The sequence below is a fragment of the Rattus norvegicus genome, chromosome 2, assembly GCF_021556685.1.
Source record: "Rattus norvegicus strain SHRSP/BbbUtx chromosome 2, alternate assembly SHRSP_T2T, whole genome shotgun sequence".
In the NCBI taxonomy this organism is placed as follows: Eukaryota; Metazoa; Chordata; class Mammalia; order Rodentia; family Muridae; genus Rattus; species Rattus norvegicus.
In genome coordinates, this window is record NC_141535.1 from 146,026,136 (window position 1) to 146,045,780 (window position 19,645).

The 19,645-nt window shown below is 37.4% G+C and overlaps 1 protein-coding gene across 50 annotated transcripts in view; it reads left to right on the plus strand.

Moving 5' to 3' along the window:
• The window catches only part of Mbnl1 (muscleblind-like splicing regulator 1), a 167,892-nt gene that overhangs the window by 52,294 nt on the left and 95,953 nt on the right, over nt 1–19,645 (plus strand).

Genomic DNA, 19,645 nt, shown 5'->3' on the forward strand with positions numbered 1-19,645 from the left:
GTACTTTTGGGAAAACATGACTAGAAGTGAGGTTTTTCTCTCTCTTTTTTTTCCTTTCCAGTTGCTCTAGTATCCTATACAAACCACAGACTATTTTGAATGTAGACTTTGTAAATAGATACAAACGCCTATGTCCTGTTGTTCATGGGGCTTTTCATCTTGAGGTAATACAGATGTTCATGTTCTGTGAGACTCTTGCCAGTTGTTACTTACACTGTTCTACATCAGAAATGTTAGAATTTAGCCTTGTGCGCTTGATAAGAAGAAATGATTTGTTTATGTTGTCATTTTTTTGACATTCAAAAAACTGTCATTGGATTTGTAAACCAGAGTACTAGTTGAGATGAATAAGAAGGTAGAAATTACTACTTTCCCTCAGCAACACATTTATAAGGGAACAAATTTGAAATGGGTTTTGCAAAGATAGCACACATGTCTTTGTTTTGATAAAAGGTCAAGACTAGAAATGTGTTCTGGGGTGCTTTAACCTATTTGATTTAATCAGATTAATTTTTGAATACTAAATGCCTTCAGTTAATTCTTTGAGTCTTCCAAGATGGGTCACCATCATATGGAAGTCTGTGAAGAAGTCTCAGAGGTCCAGCATGTCTGTTTAAAATCAAACCATACAGTAATCCAAGTGCTTTCTTACATCACATCAGGGTGAGTTAGAAGTTAACCGTTTCAGCTGTTTGTTTGTAGTTCGCTTGTGATGTTCCCTCTGATAAAGTTTTTGCCAAATGTTTAAGATTCAATCTTCACAGTAGGATATGAGGAGGTGTGTGTTAGAAACCACAGACCTGTGTTGAAATGTCAGGCTATATAGGCAGAGTACTAGTTGAGATGGATAAGAAGAAGGTAGAAATTACTACTTTCCCTCAGCAACACATTTGTAAGGGAACAGTGTTGATACATTTGTGAACATCAGTCCTGAATTAATGCCCACCAATTCAGGTGTAATGAGACAGGGGTCCATGGCATGAGGAGCAAAGGACTAATTGCTTTTGTCTGTAAACAGCTGTGACCATAAGTAACTCCTTTTGACCCAATTCCTAGTAAATCCAGTTTTTAATCCTGTAGATAATTGGTGGTAAACTCCTAGCACGATAACGAAGGACGTTAAATTTGGCCATGACATTGAATGGTTTTACAGAAAACCTGCCAGGCACAGAGTTTGGAAACATTTTGAAACATTAGTATTCAGTTGCTATTTTTCCAGCTCCAAATATTTTTTTAGTTACCGTTCACTTGTGGTCAGAGAACAGTTCCTCTTTGAGTAAAGCAGTAGTCCTGCTTACAGTCACCCTGTGTCCCTAACGGGATTCAACCCCCACAGCAAGAACTTTAAAACAAACAAACAAAGAAAACCACAACAGGAAATAAAAAAAAACAACAGCAAATAAATTATGCTAAGATTTAAAAATTATTTGTGGAATGAATTTATTATACCAGCAAATCACAGCAAACATCATTCTTTTCTTTTGTTTTTCTAAGAAAAGCTGAAATTTTTAGTTTTAAAATTTGGCAAAACACTTTTTGAGTAGAAGGAAAATTTAACACAAATTTATTTGTGATAGAGCTTCATACCCAGACAATACCTCCAGAGATGTTAGGGAAATAACTGCTAAGAATCAATCAACAGAGTTTGGATATGCAGTTAAGTATTTGTTGGAATTCCACCTTTTAGGTAGTCCTATGCTGTTCAGTTTTGTGGTTAAAATAGATCCAGCACACATCTTAAAACACTTAAAGTATCTGCATGACTCATGCCTGAAGTTCTGAAGTTTGGGAGCATTCTGAGGCTTGCCAGCTAGCAACCAACAGATCATCTCCATTGTTTCAGTAAACGGAAGGAATTTACAAAACTTAGAATATCCTGACTTCTTCAATGAAATGTGCCTTCTACATTACTTTTCATTTCTGTTCCAGCCTCTTTTGAGTTCTTGAGCCATGGGATGGAAGTAGCTTGTGTAATCTACTATTTTTAGAAAGTTAGGAAAGCAAACCAAATACTCTCAGAGAGGACCCTGTGAAATGGCTGTACCCTTCAGCCATGCTGTTTCAGGCTTTGGCTGCACTCCCAGGGGACTTAGGTTTATAGCTGACTTCTGGTTAGAAGAAGAGAATTCCTCTCTCTCTCTCTCTCTCTCTCTCTCTCTCTCTCACACACACACACACACACACACACACACAAACACACAGAGAGAGAGAGAGAGAGAGAGAGAAAGAAAACAAGTTGAGCAAAAGAAAACTTTTTATTTAAAACAAATCAGTATACATAATACAGTAATTTTAAATTTAAGATTGGATAAGACAGTCCAAGTTCATAATAAACGTGTTACAATATGGACTGTGATAAGTGGGAGTATATGTGTATGTTTGGCCTTTCCAAATGCAAATAATGAAAACACAAGACGAGTAATAGGTCAAGTGTGTAAATTAAAGAGAATTTAAGCACTTTATTAACTTAATTTTTATTTTGCTCTTGTACTTTAAATTCATAGTAGTCTAAGAGTAAATTCTAGCCATGACTTGAAGGTCTGGGGACAGTAGGCACTTCAGATACTCGGAATAATTGATCAAGTGCATTATTCTGTTCTGAAGAGGATTTTTTTTTTCTTTTATGGCTTGTGAATGGTGCTCCAAAAGAGGGGGGGTGGTGGAGATTAAAGGAGAAGACTCTAGCACTGCGAGCTGCCAGTAGAATGATGCCATGCTTCAGAAATGGTGTTTCACATAGTGCAGTGTAGTGCCATTCTCTCCTGATCTCTTCTTCACAGTTCTGAGTCTAGTGGAACAGAGTGGATGGCATGTGTTTTCACGGGATGCTGAATCTATTACAGTCTCAGAAAATAAGTGTTCACTATATCATCTGTAGCAATAAACCTGTGTTAACATCTGGATTACATGGCCTGACTGACTTGATGAGGTGCTCACAAAGTGATCACAGTTAATTTCAGAATACCTTCCATGATTACCACAGCCTATTTCCCCCAGAGAAATGGTTAGCATCTTTGTTGTTCTTGCAAAGGCACCATCATGGTCTTCTCGTCATGTGTTCAAAGCAGTTTTAATTGATGATCCTGAAAACTGAGACACATGAGATCCTCAAGTCCTGGGTACACCAAATTCACCTGCATAACTGTTGGTGAGGATCTGCTGCCTTTTCCTGATGCCGTCTCACAGACGACGCTGCTGACAGCTTTGAAGGGTTCTCACCTCCTGTGTTCCACCCAGACTCGTGCACACATGTACTGATTGTGTCCTTTAGCAACAGGTTGACACAGCAGAGTCTTCTCTACACTCGTGTCTTCAGATAAGGACTAATGTAAGACACAACTTGTAGAACAGCCTGGATGGATTGCCTGTTCCTGTTGTATGCAGTAAGCAGAAAGTTCACAACTCTGAGAACTTGTTCCTGTGCCTGTGAAGGCAAAATCACCAATCCTGACAGCAGCATTTCCTTATCAAAATGCTTAGTAATTATAGCTCCCTTAGCAGCACTGTAGTAACTTCAGACACGTGCTGTTCATGTTCTTAGATTCTTAAATGCCTGGTTTTATTAATTTTTCTTTTTTAGATTATAATATATTTTTCCTTCCTTTTTTCTCCCTCCAAACCCTCCCATATACTCCTTCTTATATTCTTTCAAGTCCATGGCCTTGTTTTTCACTACTTGTTATGTGCATATGTGGACATGTACACACACACACACACACACACACACGCACACACACACACACACACATTTTTATTTTTCCCTTAAATGCATAAGTGCCACATACTCAATCTGTATAATGTAATTTGTATGTATGTTTTAGGGGCTGACATTTTGGTATTGGATAACCAAATGGTGTGTTCTTTCTCGGAGAGACAGTTTCTCCCACTCTGAGCATTCCTGTGTTGCCTGTGGGTTTTATGGAGGGTCAAGGCTCCCTGGTATTTCCCCTTTGCTATGTCTACTTTGGCGTGGTGATTGTTGTTGTCCTTGGTTGGCTTATAGTTAAATAGTCATATTGATTACTGATATTACTAGGGGACACAGTCTCACAGCAAACTCCCTGATCTGGCACTTACCAATCTCTCTAACCCCTCTTTAGTGTTTCCTGAGCTTGGGTGCAGGGCGGTTCTGTAGATGTATCCATTTCAACCGGGTTCCACAACTCTGCTTTTTTTGTTTGTTTTTCGGTTGTGGTTTAAAAAAGACAATATTTTGACTGAATGAATGTTTTTAAAATGTCAGGCAAACATTGTTAAGGTATAGATTCTTGCTGTTTTGCATTCTTTTGTAAGATTTTAATATACTACTCCTTTTTCCTCATTTAGTCTTACTTCACTGTGCTAGCATGGTCAACCTAGAAACCTATCTAAACCCAAAACAGTGTGGAGTGTAAACAGGTTCAAAGTTTATCTGCATGTTGGCTATCTAAAACACTTAAATTCTGATTCTAGTCCATAGCCTCATATCAGTTCTGTGTATGAGGCTTTAAGTCTCTGTGATGTGTAGGGCAAACATGCTTGCTGAGCATGGCTCACACAAACTTCAAAATCCAGAATGCTCCTCAGCCCCCAAGGACACCCAGGGCCTTGGATTGGGCTGCCTATCCTATCGTTTTCTTTGCTAAGGGTAAGTGGAGAGTTTGAACTGCCAGCATTGCCAATCCATTCCGTTGTATGCTGAGCCGTGTCTCTGCTTCCCTAGAGCTAGACAAAGCCCTTTATTTTCTTATAAAGAGGTTCTAATGAGGAAATTACCCCCACCTACCCCTTTAACCTTTGCAGATACACATTCTGTGCTCTTAGATAAGGGGATAATTTTCCATGCTATTACTTAGGTCAGAATTTCTGAGAGTCAGTAGGAATGGGTAACTAAATAGATGACCTTTGACTGTACTGCTGACAGAGATTAGTGTGTAGGAACTCGGGTAAAAGTGACTGGAAAGACTGGGCTGGGAATACTTCGTTGTATTATATAGCATATTGTATATTAGTGCAGTAATTTGTCGTGAGTTCCACTGACGCAGTAACACTAAACAGTATTCACTCTGGTAAGCATGGAATTTAGCTTCATTTACAGTATGCTAACCAACTAAAGAATTTTGTACCTAGTGTATTTCTTGTAAAGTTATCACCAAATATGGTCTGGCATTGATATTTGTTGATAATTTTAAATTTTGATTTATGTTTGATTTGTTAGAAGATTGTGTTAGAAGCTCTCTTTTTCTTTTTTCTCTCTTGAGAATTTAGTGACAGTTTCCAAACTGTAGAACCCATTATATACTGCACCCTTACTGGCAGACTGGCTTTAGGGTATCTTTGGACCTGGTCCTTGTGACACATACTTCTCTCTCATCCTGGTAACTGCCAACACAGTTAGTCATTTTGCCTTCCACTTCACCTGACAACTGACCTCAGTCCTTATTTAGGGAAGAGTTAAGCAAACTGTGTGGTTCTAGAACTGTTGGATGTGATCTTTATGATTCCCAGAGATGTATCAGGCCCAAATAATTTTGTATGGCAGCAGATTCTGCTATTCCTCTAACTTTTATTTGTACTTCCTTCACAAATACATTTTTCACTTCTTTTGTTTAGAATAAAATGAACAAATAGTTACTGAATTGCTCTGTGTTGATCATTGTTTTCCTTTTATGATTAGATTGGTCTATAGAACAACTCTGATACTAGTATCAAATTTGACAGATAGGCCCAGTGAAGTACAGAGAAACCAGGTGCTGCTCAACTGGGCCAACGAGTAAGCCATGGAACTGATGCCTGGTAGCCTCATTTCAGTTTCCATATGCAGTCACATCATACCAAACACTGCTTTTTAATTTACATATCCATGCACTGAGGAATCAACCAAGAAGTCATACACCAGTGCTTGAGCATAAGTAAATGATGATTCAAGGTAAATTGGAGGCATAAGGCCAATAACAGTAAATACATATAATTATATTATGCTTTGAATTAACAGGTAGATCAAGAAGGGAAGCCAAGGTAGCAGGAAGATTGTGGCATTAGACACAAAGGTTATGAGTCTGTCCTAAAAGATAAGAAAATGAGTTTAAGTTTACTACCTCAAACAGTGACAATATATCAGCTAGATAGCTGCCTTAGTATCTAGGAGGGGCTGAAGAGATGGCTCAGTGCTTAAGAGCACTGGCTGTCCTTCCAGAGAACCCAAGTTTAGTTTCCAGGTCCCATCAGCATTTTATCTGTAACTCTAGTTCCAGAGGATTCTGTGCCTTTTTCTAAACCATGGTTACGAGCCATGCATGTGGTATTTATACATGCTTGTAGACAACATACTCATGCATCAAAAATAAGATCAATATGGGAGAAGAAAAATGGCCCAATGTCTTCATTGTTTAGAACCAACATTGTTAAAGCACTAGGCCTGCTCTGAGAAGCCAAAGCAACCAACTATAGGGTTCTTGAGTTCTGCTTTAAAACCCTGGCTGTGAATTAAACCAGGGAGACTCCCCAAACACACTGTGAACTCCATTCAGATTTTATGTATGGTTGGAGTCACAGACATTAACTATCATCGATGTTTCAAGAAGAAAGTTTGGGTCTTTGGAAATTTAGCTGGGAGTAGTGTCAGGGAATGGACTTCCTAGATTCTTGGGACACTGCAAGGTGGATTTGAGTGGTGCTTGTTTCTGCTGAGGTCTTTGACAGCAGAGTTGAGAGCAGTGAACACATCTTGTAGGCATCACCTCCAAGGTAGGATGGCTTCATTGTCAAAATGCCTTCTAAAAAGCTTCGTGTGCTGGTCTGGATGAACTTTGGAATTTCTCAGCTCTTCCCCTCTGTCTTCCTGTAGCTTCATGAGGTGCTTGCAGTGCTAATCACAGACAGTACGGGTGAGCAAGCTCAGAGTCAGATGTGAAGAACAAACATTTGGGTGCTGACAAGATATAAGGATTTAATAATTTAAAGAGGACAACAAGTATATTCGGACTTTGGTTAGGCAGATGTTAAAAATGCTGTCCTCATGGTGCTGATTGTTCGTAGGGAGACCTGTGTTAGGAGGAGGTGGGGTGAGATTAGAAGGGAAACTTTCAACAGTAATGGGAAGGTCAGTGTGAGCTCAACTTGAAGAAGGGGAGAGAAATGTCTTTAGTGGTTTAGTTTGACTTTCCTCCACAACTTCTGACTCTGAAACCACAAATGGGAACCAGCGAGTACCAAAAAGAAAGAAGTTAAAAGTCGCAGGCTTAGGCCTCAGTCTTGGATGACCTTGCTCAGAGGGAAACTCCATTTTAACCTGAGGTCTTAGGTTCAGGGCTAGAAGAATGCTACAGCTATCTGAGTTTATCTACTGATGCATGTGTTGTATTTTGGGTTATGATAAGTTAACTGTCGGCTTCCCAAACCTTGTTGCTTCAAAGGGCATACGACTCCAGTATGCTTTTAGACTTATCTCTCTGCCTCCAATACAGACTTAGAGTGGTTGATATCTAGGTCTAGGCTGTTCGCACTTGAGACAGGAAGCATCTGCAGTTAATAGTTGACAGTAAATTGCACAAAATAAAACATGGAAAATTTAAGTTAGCAAAACTGGGGAATTTTTCTATCATTTTCAATTTCTCTACAGATACAGACATAATTAGTGTTTAGGATCACTTGTGATGGATAAATTACATCTGTAATTCATTCTTGCCATGTTACTACATTCAGAGAATAATTTGCTTTCAGAAATCATTGCTCATCTAATATTCTAAAATCGTTCTTAGATTGAAAACAAGTTGAGTAGCATGTCCCTATCGAGTAAGCTCTTTTATCCATCACTTTCAGCCTAGAAAGTATTGGAGAGCAGCAACCAAATTCCCCTCTGCTAGATGACGTTGTTCCCCAAAAGACTACTCTCCTTAAGGGGAGGCAGCACAAAAGAAAGGTGAAGAAGGAAGAACCACGAAGAAATACTTGAAGAATTAATTTTTAAATGAACAATCCTGTTAAGAAAGATTTGTGTTCTGAATGTAATATGGCCGCATTATCTCCTGTTTCTTCATGGCTGTGTGATGACTAATGAGATCTATGTCTAGCCACGAGAGGCCATGAAACCAGATTATCATCATGGTCTTATTTATTGGACTTTTTTCTCTGAAGAACATTTATTACTAGACTTCGCTTCCCATGAATTTTAGCAGAGTTAAAAAACAAGAGGAAATGTCCTTGAAAGAACTCAAATATATTTGCAAGTAAAAATCAAAATAAGCAAATTTCCAAACACCACCAAATCTTAAAACTAGAACAAAATCCCCCCAACAACCCTTAGTTTAGCCTCTGATGAGCTATAAATCATTATCCATATTTAAGCAAAGTCATTTACATCGCAAATATTTTTACAGTGGGGTCTACTTAAATAACTTCTATAATACTTGAAATCTATGGTTGAAGATTAGCTTAAAAATTCACTCTTGACTACAAAGGCTTCAATAGGCAGAGCAATATATGCAGAGTGGTTTTAGTGTCTCTATTACTAGCTACTGTCTCTGCCATTCCTGCCAAGGATGAATAATAACAGAAGTGATTTTCATGAGAAATATTTATCTTGAGAACTTAAGAGGGTTCAAGATGGATTCAGTGGGTCATAGCACAAGCTGTATGTGTGAAGGCTGGAATCCAAGCTCCATATTGGGGGACAGAGAAAAGCAGACAGTAGAAGCCACCTGGCAGCCAAGCCTAGGTGAAAAGGCAGACTGGTGTTTCAGTGAGAGACACTGTGTAAGGGCCTCCAGGTGGAGCTTTGCCTACCCTCATGGTCACCAGGAGAACCCAATTATGTGCTGCTTCCACAGCCTACGTGCAACAGCAGGCGTTGTGCTTCTTGACTGTTTACTTGCTGTGCCAGATAGATATTTGTGAAATCTTGATGGCTTCTTTGGTTGTTGATAGACTAGTGGCTATTATAAGATCATAAAATAATAAAAGTTTGACTTCAATCTGATTTTTTTTTTCTGAAACACCGGAAACAGTCTGTGCAGGAGTTGCTGAATAATTGGCGTGTTTTTATTAGAATGGTCACTGCTGCCTTACTGTGGCAGGACAATTAGCTAACCTCACCATCAGAGTCTGTCATTCTGTGACACAAACTAGAGCCATGTCGAATTTTAGGCAACACGTGTAGACATTCTTAAGTTTTCTCTGCTGATCTGTTCACTATCTACCTATTATACAGAGTGAGAGAGTTCAGAGCAGTTAAGTTACTTTTCCAAGGTCACACTGAGAGGCAGCTTCCTGGGGTTTAACACAGTCTGCCTTCATAGCTTATACTTTTAGATAATCTGCTGTGGAATTTGTTTATAAACTATTAATACTGGAGAACCTTATAGCAGGATCTTGTGCATACAGCCTGCATTTAATTATGGAGTAGTTTCTCTCTGACACTGTTGGGCAAGTATTGGTTCAGTTACAGCAGTTGCCTGAGTTTAAGATGAGGGTACTTTAAAAACCTCTTTCAGTGTTTTCTTAACAGTCTCTGAACCATTGCTAGTAAGGGATTCTCATTCAAAGTTAGAAGCATGCCCCTTTGAGCCAGCAGTCTTTTAGAGTATAGACTGTGGTCTGGTTACATTTGCATAGTCTCACACCCTGCAGAGAACAAAGGAGGTAGAACATCAGAAAACAGTTCCTGCTAGAAAGTGAAGAACGGACACACCCATGTTCCTGCCTGCCAGTGCTGTGAAAGGGCAGTCGATAAGGATGCCTCTCAGTTAATTACTGTCCTTAGAGCTTTTGGGTAAAATGGAATCTCTTTTTATTCACTGATGTGTAAGTCCATACAACTGTTGCTATCATTCTGAACGAGACCATAAGTTCATCTTATTTTGTAGTTCTTCTAGGAATTATAATATTGGAAGCAAAATATGTTCTTCAGCAAAATACGTACTTCAAAATCTTTGTTAAATCTTCCATGTATATAACATGACGTTAGAATTTAGATGAAACAACTGAAATCTTTATTTCCTGAAACATCTTCCTGTCATGGGTTTTATTTATATATTTATGACTCTAATAGGATATTTCAGAAATTATCTAGGACTAAAGTTTTTATTCTATGTGTAGCTTCAATACTTAATCACTATACTATTCATGCCAAAGTAATTTTCATATAATATAAATAATTTCATTAAATATCTTAAAACAGTATATATATACATATATATATTTCTTTAAGATTTTTGTACCATGGTTAAATATAATAAAAATAACTATATATAAAAGAATTGATTCCATTTTTATACAAGATGTGGCAGAAAGAGTATGTTGTGCTAAAAGCTCTGGGTTTTAGAATATGAAATAAATTCTTATGCTTCTTAGAGATTTAATGAACACTGTAATCCTGACCTCTTATTGAAGATATATTGATCAAATATTAGTGCTGTTGTTGAACAGTATGATGACACACGAGTCTTCCCAGAGCAGTTCATTTCCGCAGTACGAGTTGGTGGGACAAGAGCCTTGCAAGCCTCAGAGGACCAGCAGCTCATCTCTGTTAGCCAGTTTCCACAAATAGCCAATTAGAGATGTTTGTGCATGCAATGGGAAGTCGCATAGAATTGAGGATTCTGATATGCCAAACTGACTTTCTCTCTAGAGCTCTACTTAGATTATAGGGAAACGTGTGCGATATTCTTTGTCCTTGGATTTCATTTTGCTGGATTGTCTGTTTCCTTTATTAATTTGCTATAGATTGAGTTTTGCTTGTGTTGTTCCCTTTGGCGTTTTCTGAGTGTCTAGATTGGACTTCTTTCTGTTTTTCTTGGAATGAATTTTTTTTCTGAAAACTCTATTATTGCCAATAAATATTGATGCCAAGAGCAATGAGAAAGTGGACACCAGTGGTCCACACTTAGACGCTCCTGATGCCTCTGGAATCCTAGTAAAATGTGGATCCTCAAAATGACTTCACAAAGCCATATGCCATATGTTAGAAACAAAACAAACAACAAAACCTGGTTTCTATGGCACAGACAAGACCTTGTAAATAGCTCAGACAGTAGATCCAGCCAGGCCTTTTATTGCAAAGAAGTTCCTGTGACTTCAGACTTTTTATTGTCTCATACTATTTTTTTTTCTCATTTAGAACATGAATTTGATGCTTCAAAGGATTGAGAAGATTCGATAAAAATCTATTATATCATATAAATCACTAGATATATGGATATACTATACATAAGAGGCATTCATATTATTCTTGTCTGAATGTTGGTAGTCAGTCTGAATTATCATTTTCCTTTGTATGAGGAACCTTGAATACATGTGACTGTTTCGAATATTGTACTGTATGTAGATTACTGTGCATTGTTTAATTATGAAATCTAAAATGTCCTCTATGAGATCAGAAGAAATGTGTACTCTTACATAGTAGCTTATTTACTTACCCTTCATGAGCAGGAAACAATCCTCAAACTGAGCGTATGTACGACTTCACATTAATGTGGCAGTATTAGTGTAATAAATTCTATCTGTTCCTAAAATCCATTTAATAAATGTAGTTATCTATGAATGGAAAACAGTTATAATCATCTGTCCTTACTTTAATCCTATTGAATATAAATGCCTCTTAGGTCTGTGCTGTTATACAATAATTAATTCATGTTTTACATTTTAAATGCAATATGTGGATTTCATCCTAAAAGACTCATGTGTTTGAAAGATTTTATTTTTAATTACATAAGTATGTATATGTATACACACATATTTTTACATACACACACATACATATACATGTGTGTGTGTGTGTGTGTGTGTGTGTGTATGTGTGATGCATTTGGTTATGGACATGTGTGAGTACAGGTATTCATAGAGACCAGAGGTATTTATTAGATCTCCAGAGTTGGAGCTTCAGATGACTGTGCATCTTGCAGTGTAGCTGCTAGAAGCACAGTTTGGGTCCTTTCAACAGTGGGATGGGCTCTTAACCACGAAGTCATCTCCCAAACCCCATAATCCATAATTGTTAATGTAAAATATATGTTTATTCAGCAAAGTTCCTGCACAAAACAGCATCAACTTCAAGTCTTCCTTTCGTATTTTATTATCTTCCTTTTTTGCCCCTTTTATTGGGTATACCTCAAACTGTAGATTCCGTCAGGATTTCATTAGATTCCAAAGGGTTTCTGATAATGTGGGGTATAAACCTTAGATCTGTCTACACTCCCTCTTTCATGGTCTAAAGGTAGTACCCCAAGCTATTCTGATTGCTCCAACCTCATTTTTTCCTTTTGTACTTGCTTGTAATTGCCAGGGAAGTGGTGCTAGGTACTAATATAACCCAAGGTATCCAAAGGTTTTAACCTAACTCATAAGTTTATGGTGTGACTTGGGTAAGAGAAGAATACATAAATTTATTTATTGTTTATTTACTTATTTTGTCAGCATTATATGTAAAAGTTACAATGGCATCCTAAGTATGAGGTGTTCACTGCGTTCTTGGTAAGAATATTACTGGTTATTGCCCATGCTGCAGTGTTTTGTATTGATTTTGTGTATAGCAATGAGTTAACTTCATTATTTAATGTGAAAGGGGGTTCAGATATATATTCAATGGATTTTCCTGTAGACTTTTAATTAAATAAGCTATTTGGGATGTTTAGTGTGTGGAGAGACTATTAGGAAAAAAGCAGAGGAGTACCTCTAAGGGCAGGAAAAATAAAATTTGTTTTCAATTCTCTGGTTGCTCAAACCTGCCAGGAGGCCTGTAATCAATTTGTTTTTAGTTAGCAGATGCATAAAATTTGAAATCTCCCTTCCATGTTTCTTATAAAAGTCAATGGTCTAAGCACCATGACATGTTCAGTTCTTTTCCTTGAGGAAATCTCACTTGTCTTTAAGAGTAGTTTCACGGTAAAACTGTGGTATAGGATCTATAGTAGGAAGGAAGTTGAGGTGCGCAAGTGTGTTAATGTTTGAGGTGTAGAAATAGAAAACTAAGCTAAGGGTTAAGTTGGGGATCAGACGAGATATTTTATTTACTTACTGGATTGTTTCCTGTTTCGTAAGTTTTTTAAAAAATGAAACAGGTAGGACTAATTTTTACTTATTTTCTTTGACCTTGGTAATCTGATTTTCCAAACTTTTTCTTTGCATGTGTTTGTCTGCTTGTGTGTGCAGGTGCATGTGTACAGTGTGCAAAGCCACAGTTATGGAGGCCAGTTTTATACTTGTGTGTCACTCTCCATTTGTTTACTGAGGAATGGTCTGTCACTGAACCTAGAACTTTCTGATTTGGTTTCCACATCTAGCAGACATGTCCCAGATTGCTCATCTATGTCTCATGAGTGCATCTCAAGTATAGACACATAGTCCCCTTGACTGAGCCATCTCCATACCTCCCAAACTTTAGGTAATTCAACTCTCTTTATATAGGAAGGCTACCTTAGAAGGTCACTATGGTCACTTGTGTCTGCTAATGAGCATCACTTTTTATTCTAACAATTCACTTGGCTCCAATTCATGGAAAAGTTTGTTCATCCCATCAGCTCCTAGGTATGAAGCAAAGCAGTGTTAAGAAAACATTTTCAGAAGCCAGGTTTCTCTAGATAAAATCAGTAGTAGATGTGCATATGGTTGTGCTTACACTCCCTCCCTTGTCTTCTCTCTGAATAAAGGCATGCTTTGTTAATCCTAAGTGACAGTATGGTCCCAGGTTTTTCTTTGATGTTTTTGAGATTAATTTGCTTTGGTTGAACTGAGGCAGAACACTTACATGTACCAGGGCATTCTGACCCACAGCCTTTTGCTGCCCCTGACTTGTTTGCTAACTGTATAAATTTTGAAAAGTGACCAAATTTTTGAAATGACTATTAAATATTGGCCTGAGTTGCCCTTCTAGGAATTTTAGCAGGAGTTTTGGGATAGCATATCTTAAAGGTAGAGAGAATAGGAGGGATGCTATGGGCCAGACAACTTCCAAATGCCTTGGAGAGTCACCTCCCAAGGATGTCATGTTTATAAGGAGTTGAGAAAGTATTTCTCTTAGTAACTGTTCCAGAGAAAAGCAGATTCGCATTGGGGTAAAAGGAAAAAATCTCCAACTACATGAACTTTGAGCTCAATTTTAGCAGTAAAATGTATTTATCTTGAAAACGTTCCCGTAAGGATCCTGTTTAATGCCTTTAAAATTGATGAATAGGTCATGAAACCCAGCAGGTAGTTCTGTAATACCATTCATTACTAGTTTTAGTTAGGTTGTCATGTTGGAACTATGGTAATTTTATTTCATGAAGTGTGTATTACATTCTAATAACATAAATAAAGCCATATCAGCATAAGTAGAAAGATAAAGTGTTTTAGCTGTATAAAGTTATTGTAAATTTCTTCCACTGTCTGGTTCAATACTGCATTTGAATTAAAATAGTGCTTGATTGATTGGATGTCATTTGCTTGTGAGTTTACAGATCTTATCCTCAGTAGGTTTAAAGATGCATTGTCCAGCAGAGGCTATTCGGCCACACTAGTGCTCTGCGTGAGCTTGATGGATTTAGACCCCAGGTTGATCATTAGTGCTTAGGTCTGGGAAAGGAAAAGCTGCTATCTCAGTTCTGAGCTGTGACCCGCTATTAAGCCAATTTGAGAAATAGCAATAAATCAATACAGATTCAGAAAATAAAAGATTACAGTGAGCTGTTAAATTATAAGAAGCTTGTTAGCTTTTTGTAATTATTGTATTTTTCAGTATCCGGTCAGGACTTCACATGTGTTACATAGCCTGCCCTACTATTTTACTAGAGAAGAGACTAGTAAGATTTTGGAGTAACCTAGAAGGAAAAGTAGATTCCACTGGCTGCATGAAGCCCTTATTAGAGTAACTAATAGAAAATTAAGTAATCAGACGTTAACATAATTAAAGTGTAAAAAATAAACCTTAGGATTGAAAACTTAGGCGATAGAAAAGAATCTAAGCTTTTTTGGTTTATGCTTAAGGTTTGCTATTCCTTGCATTTAGGTTATTCATGTGATTTTTAAGAGTTTTGCTTAGTATCTACAGATGAGTTTTTCCTTTGCCACTTTCAGCATTAAATTCAAGTGAACCGCAGACTGCTGCCATTATAATTAGAAGAGACTTAAGGAATGAGGCCATGTGACACACCCACTTTATATGTTAGCCTAGCAAGGAGTGAAAAGGGACAGGCTTAATTATGTTCATAAAGTTGTCAAGGTCACCAGGACCTCGAAACATGCATACTTGCCAAGTCAAATAAAAAACCTGATGACACTGTCTTCATTTTATGACAATAGCATCATCAACACTTAATAGCTGAAAGTCACTCTTAGGTCCAGTCTAGCTGAGAATTTTTTTAAATAGTCTCATGCCTTGTGTGAATCAAAATTCATCCCATATTTTTTCTTAACAAATTCTCCAAACAAATGTATGCATACATATAGACACATACATATCTGTCTATCCATCTATGTATCTATTATCTATACATGTGAACATTAGAAGTTTTTAATATCAGCTTGTGGTATCTAGAACGTTGAATTCTATGTGACCAGTACATTCTTAAGGAATGCCATTTTGATTTTTGTCAAACTCTTAGGACAGCAATTCACTTGAATAACCTTCAGTGTCCTCCTCCTCACAAAGCCCCCACATTGTGATAGCTACCAATTGTGACTGCTTCTTAAAGTGGATATTTCTTTCTTCCACATTCCTTAAATATTATGTGTTATAGAAGAGGCTACACTGTGTTGAATTTTATCGTCAATCTGCCTATTTTTTCTCATAAGCTCTTAAGGCCTTGAAGACTACCAAATTTCCCTTAATAACCTTTGTATATGCGGTTCCCGGGATATCCTATACACTCATTGAATTGATAGTAACATTTTTTTCTTAATCATGGCCAATAATTTTTAGCTGATCATAAATTATTTTAAATTCAGCTTTAGGGAATTTATTGTTGTGCAGCTTTCGATCTCTTCTCTAAGGAGGGTAGCCCCTGTTGTGGAGGAGTTTTCTCCTATAGCATACATATGTCATTCTCTGCAAGCTTTCACACATCTCCAACTGGTTCTAGCGGAGTGGAGGATCCTTTTTGTTCTGTGAAGGAATTGCTGGATCACAACCCCTCTTAGGTGCATGCTATTGTTTATGTGATCTTGCACTGAGGGGGTGCTCGTAGAGTTCTACCATGTCGCCTGTCTTTACACCTCAGGTCTCTGTGGAGTGATAAATTGTTTGTTGTAGTGCATGACCCACATTTGGGTAAGAATATTAGCACCTGCTCATGGATGTGTTGTTGGAGGAACTGTGGGGCTTTCATACAGAATGGTGTTTCTCCTCTGACAGCTGCACATGGGGAAATGGTAGCATTATCAGGGTTCACTTTCTTTGGTTTCTATGTTGAGAACATAGTGAACACCTTTAATAGTTTTGTTACATTATGTGAATAACATCCAGACTACAATTATATCACTGTTGCCTTTAATACAGAATAGAAGGGGAATATGATTCTTAACGGAGATTCACATATCTATGCTACACATAAAATTCTCCATATTGTAATAATAGAAAAAAAGTTTTATCTTCTATGTCCAGACATTTTATTGTTTCAAGTTATTTTTTTATTATTTTTTTTATTTAAAGTTGAAGAGGAAATCTAAAGACATAGAATGTGTTCAGGGCCTGCTAGGTGCTTACTTGCTTCTGTCCTTAACATGCTCACAGCCCTTAAGGGACATATGATAGAACCCATGCTGTGTACATCACGACCATTTCTAGAGTAGAACCACTCCAGATGAGTATTGGTGCCAGCGGTTCTGCACTTAGGCATCTGCTGCTGGAGCATCTACATTTATCCACTTTGAAAAACGATCATCAAGATGGATTAAAAATTTAGCACTTGAGGCTTATTAAGGGTTAGAGTGGAATAATTGTGTATGTAGCTGGACGTACTGCAGTCCTCACCAGAACACTGTGGTATGTTGGGCACTTCCCGCCTCTCGTGAAGGACCCTCACCGTTTTTATCTCCCTAAGAGTACATCTTCCTGTTCCTTGACTGTCCATGCTTCCTGCTTACTTACTGTGTATGTTATCTGAGGAGATAAATCTTACTGAAATCCTTCGAACATACAGCTTTATAAGCCGTCTCTCCTTGTTGTGAGGTAGTTGTCTACCTCAGAACAATGAGCCCTTGTTCCTTGTGTGCTCAAAGGGGATGAGTGTGGGCAAGGCCTTCATACTACATCGATTTCAGTTGCTGCTAATTATGGAGCCAGTCATATTTTTTCTAGTCTTGAAAGTTGAAAAATAAAAGGTAGTGGCGGATCCTGGAATGCTCCTCTTCACCGGCCTGTGAGATGCTTTGTATTGTGACTGTAGTTGTGAGGTTTGGCAAGGGAGTGTATTAACTGTAACAGAAAATTCAGTCAAATATACTTTTAAGTTCTTGAGGATTTTTGTTTTTTTCTTTTCTTTTCTTTTCTTTTTTCGGAGCTGGGGACCGAACCCAGGGCCTTGCGCTTGCTAGGCAAGCGCTCTACCACTGACCTAAATCCCCAACCCCTTGTTTTTTCTTTTAAAAATCTGGATATTTCAATTTCTTCCTAAGAGACCCTTTTAGTCCCTAGTCTGAAGTTTATTCATTCACAGTTTTGAAGATCCAGGTAGTATTGCTACACTCTAGAAATATTTGTAATATCTTAATATTATATTTTAGATATAGTCATATGACTGTCCCCTACCTCTTCCTTTCTCCAAACCTGCTCATGTACCCCCTCCCTTTGTAAACTTGTGGGCTCTTTCTTTTTATTGTTGTGCTTCTGTGTGTGTTTCTTAATTTATAAATATGATCTGTGTAGTCTGTATAATGTTTTACACACACAGACACACACACACACACACACACACACACACACACACACACACACACACACACATACACACACACAGGTCTGTTGAGAGCAGGAAAAATAATCTACCCCAGGGGAAAAGGTACCAATTGGTAATGTAATACCAAATGGTCAACCCTGAAAACAATATCAATAAGATATTTAAGTAGGTTGGAGTAGCACAATGTTAAAAATCATATATGTGCTTTCTGTTCTCAATCTGAACTGTCGGACTGGAAAATACATTGATTTAACTAATGAGATAGGCTGAATTATTTTATAGCCTAGACAGCAACATTATGGATTGATTTTTTTTCTCTTTAATCACATTTGTGAGTTTTTATCCCTAATGCAGAAAACTGAAAACATAACTTTTACCTTGCCATTTATAAGCATTAGGAGTGTAAATCAATAATTAAATTAACCCCATAAAGTTTTAGGGTAATACTATTGAGAATTAAAAACAAAAACAAAGAAATGTCGTACATAACAGACAATTAATGAAGCTCAGAGGCACCATTTCATATAAATGTAATAAGCGTATCAGTATTGATTAATCACATTTGTTCTTAGTTCCAGGCTGAACAGAGGATTCTGTTAGATCAGTTGTGGGTTTTTAAAAAACAGATTTAGTAATAAGTCAGCAACGGATTTGCCATATGCCCAAAGGGGAACATGCTAGTCTCACTTCACCTTGCTAATCTCTAGTTGGTTTCTTTTAGTATCATATTCAGTTGTGTGTGTGTGTGTGTGTGTGTGTGTGTGTGTGTGTGTGTGTTTTACACAGGTCAGCCTCTAACAAATATTTTATATTTCATTTGAATGTTGAAGCTAGAGTAACAATTCTTGCTTCCTGTTTTCCCCATGTGCCCTAATTTGCTAAAGAATTCAAGCCTCTGTCCTGTAAAATGTCTAAAATTATAAATGCAACAGTTTCTATATAGTGTTTATATTCTTTACTGTTTGCATACTAGAAATTGAATCCACAGTTGAGTTTGCTTTTAATGTCATTTGCTTTTGTGAGATAATCCTTTCTACAAGGTCCTGTATACTTGTGATTTCATCATAGCCAAAGGTATAATTTCAATTATCTCCACTGAGGATACTGAAATCCATCATTTCTTCTTGACCCTTGGGTCAAGACCAAGGGTTGGTTGGACCCAGTGTTTTTACTTCATTGTTGATCATGCTCTAGAACCATGATATGTCTTAAGGAGTACGAAGGGATGGCTTTTGATTATGCAATTCCTCCTACATTATTACTAGAAAATTTCTAAACAAGTGCTTTTCTTTACTTTTATGATAATGCACTGTGCAATGTAATTTGTATTACATTGGGGATATGCATGAATTTTATCAACTTTTAAATCAAATATAATCTTATAATAAAAGATCTACACAAATTTCACGTAAATTCAAATTACTCTAGGTTATGGTGTTTCTTAGTGGCTAATAGGCTATCCTGCTAACCTCGGGCCTGGCATCCCAGGCACTGCAGAAATAGAGCTGGGGGATCAGGCTGGAAGCTTATGCTAACTCTATGGAGTCTAGGCTCCATTAAATTGTTCTAATACATTTCAAGACTTGTCTTTTGGGAAAACATCTTTGAATTGCTTCTCCTAATCTTTTCTTTGAAAATCTATTTTGGTAGCATTACTTTCCCATGGCATCAGGAGTCCTCTGACATTTCACTTCTGTTTAGCACACATGTATTCCTTAGGATTTGACTCCATTTGGGTTTGTTTTGTGTTCAGGATGAAAATGAAAAACATTAGACAAATGCAAAAAAATTCCATATGT